This window comes from Myotis brandtii, unplaced genomic scaffold (genome assembly GCF_000412655.1).
Source record: "Myotis brandtii unplaced genomic scaffold, ASM41265v1 scaffold565, whole genome shotgun sequence".
In the NCBI taxonomy this organism is placed as follows: Eukaryota; Metazoa; Chordata; class Mammalia; order Chiroptera; family Vespertilionidae; genus Myotis; species Myotis brandtii.
In genome coordinates, this window is record NW_005370105.1 from 2,461,260 (window position 1) to 2,463,598 (window position 2,339).

Below are 2,339 nucleotides of genomic sequence, written 5' to 3' on the forward strand. Positions count from 1 at the left end.
ATGGAACAACTCCGGCATGTACCCTGGCCGAGAATATAACCATGATTTCCTGGTTCATAGGTCGATGCTCAACCACTGGGCCACGCTGGTTGCGCTATCCTGATTTTTAAAATGCAGAAAATGTGGCCGAGGGGTAATAAGTGAATAAGCTCAAGGTCTCATTGGGATCAGCTGGTTATCATCATGCTGTCTCCCCGTGCAGGTGTGCCTAGCAGACCGCACCCCTCCGGGCGTTCGTTAAGCTTACCGCTCACTATACCATAGCTCGGTGCATGGCTGCCCTACAGCTTACAGGCCTGGGTGTTGGGGTACATGGCACTACAGAGAGAGCAGATGTCATCCAAGGAAGAATATTTAAATGACATCTAGCAATGCCCATATTCCTCTGCTCTGGGGTGGGGAACCTTTTTTCTGCCAAGGGCTGTTGGGATATTTATAACATCATTCTTGGGCCATACAACATTATCAACTTAAAAATTAGCTCTATTTGGTCAGACATTTAAATAACTCACCCCTAATGCCTTGGCGGAGCCAGACCAAATAATTTTGTTGGCCTTGTACGGCCCAAGGGCCAGACATTCCCCACCCCTACTTTACATTAAGAAAATTTTACGTGTTCACCGGTAGTTTCAAAGTTAGAGGCTTACCGCTGAACACAAATAGATAAAACACACCAAATTTCCCTGGACAGACTATATAGCCCTTTTATGGCTTTGTTTGTTTGTTTGTTTTTAAAATCGAAAAGCAGTGGAGCCTCTGAGGACATGGTAATTATACTGGAAGGAAAGGTTCGCCCCGAGGGTGCCAGAGGCAGTGAGAGCTGGAACGCCCGGCACTAATGTGCATCGGTGGGGACACGTGGGACACGGCGCATGGCCGTGGGGTCGGAGTGGTTCTTCTCTGTCTGTGGGCTGGGGGCTGCCGGCTTCCCAGACCCCCTGGCCTTGGGAGTTGGGGAGAGTCCTTCCCGGGTGGGAGGACATAGAGCAGAGAGAGATGAGGAGGTCTAACCATAGAGCTCTCAGGCATTTTTAAATTCTCCTTCTCTTTGTGGCTTTCACCAGGACTGTTGGTCCGCTGCACATACATGCCCACCGGACAGACTAGGGGATGGGCCTCCTGGGGAGTACTTCTTGCCAGGCCCGTATCAATGTGCCAATAAAAAGGGAACGTTGGTGCAACATCTACCGGCAAGTGCTCTGAGTTATGAACAAGGAACCTTCACTTAATGTTTCCATGCGAGTCCTCCAAGCTCTACATGATATGCTCCTGTATTTAAATAAAAGACTGATCGCTGTTTTCAGCAAATGGGAGAAAGGGCAGCTGTGATACAAAGAGCTCACGGACAACGAGTAAACGACTCACCTCCCGAATCCCAGTGTCCTCCGCCTTGCAATGTCGCCATCCTTCCCGGTGCGACTCTGAAGCTGAGGAAAATGAGAAGTACGTCAAGCACCCGGTACATGGAACGTGCTACAAAAAATACTGACTTCCTTCCTTCTCTGCTTCTGCTGACTCATGTTTCCGACATCTTAAATTGATGTTGTCAAAACAGGTTTATCTATTAATTACTTTATAGACAAGAGTTTTCTGTGGGCCAGGGTCTATATTTTTATCTTTGGAGCTTTGTTGCCATTTCTGTAAAGTCTTTATTGTTGAAGACTTTTACATATGTCCATCTTTTTCCCCCACTGACCTCTCCCAGCCCGCCTCCACCCCCAACCCCAGGCCTTCAGCACCCTAATGTCTGTGTCCACGAGTTGTGCATCTATGCATACAAGTTCATTCTTTCCATCCACCCGCCCTCCCTGCCCTCCCTCTGAGGTTCTAGTCCAGGGGTGGGCAAACTTTTTGACTCGAGGGCCACAATGGGTTCTTAAACTGGACCGGAGGGCCGGAACAAAAGCATGGATGGAGTGTTTGTGTGAACTAATATAAATTCAAAGTAAACATCATTACATAAAAGGGTACGGTCTTTTTTTTTTTAGTTTTATTCATTTCAAACGGGCCGGATCCGGCCCGTGGGCCGTAGTTTGCCCACGGCTGTTCTAGTCTGTTCGATGCTTCCAAGCCTCTGGGTCTGCTTTGTTCATCAGTTTATGTTGTTCATTAGATTCCACATATGAGTGAGATCATGTGATACCTGTCTTTCTCTGACTGGCTCATGAAAATTAAGGTCCCGATACTGTCAGGTGCTCTGCTAGCCACTGCGCCAGGTGATGGCATATGCTTAGAGTTATAATCTCCCTTCATGTCTGTGGTCATATTCTCTCTTTCACACATCACGCAAAGGCTTTTTTTTTTATTGACTAGTGCTTTCTGCTGTTTCTCTTTTCACG

At 47.6% G+C, this 2,339-nt stretch overlaps 2 long non-coding RNA genes across 2 annotated transcripts in view; one reads left to right on the top strand and one right to left on the bottom strand.

Moving 5' to 3' along the window:
- The window catches only part of LOC102254446, a 14,842-nt gene extending 13,470 nt beyond the window's left edge, over positions 1–1,372 (top strand). Inside the window, exon 4 of the long non-coding RNA XR_001364486.1 lies at positions 1,065–1,372. This is a non-coding gene — a long non-coding RNA (uncharacterized LOC102254446). The remainder of the gene's footprint in view (positions 1–1,064) is intronic.
- Positions 1–1,432, bottom strand: part of LOC106728208 — a 2,032-nt gene extending 600 nt beyond the window's left edge. Inside the window, exon 1 of the long non-coding RNA XR_001364490.1 lies at positions 1,366–1,432. This is a non-coding gene — a long non-coding RNA (uncharacterized LOC106728208). The remainder of the gene's footprint in view (positions 1–1,365) is intronic.
- Between the last annotated feature and the right edge of the window lie 907 nt (positions 1,433–2,339).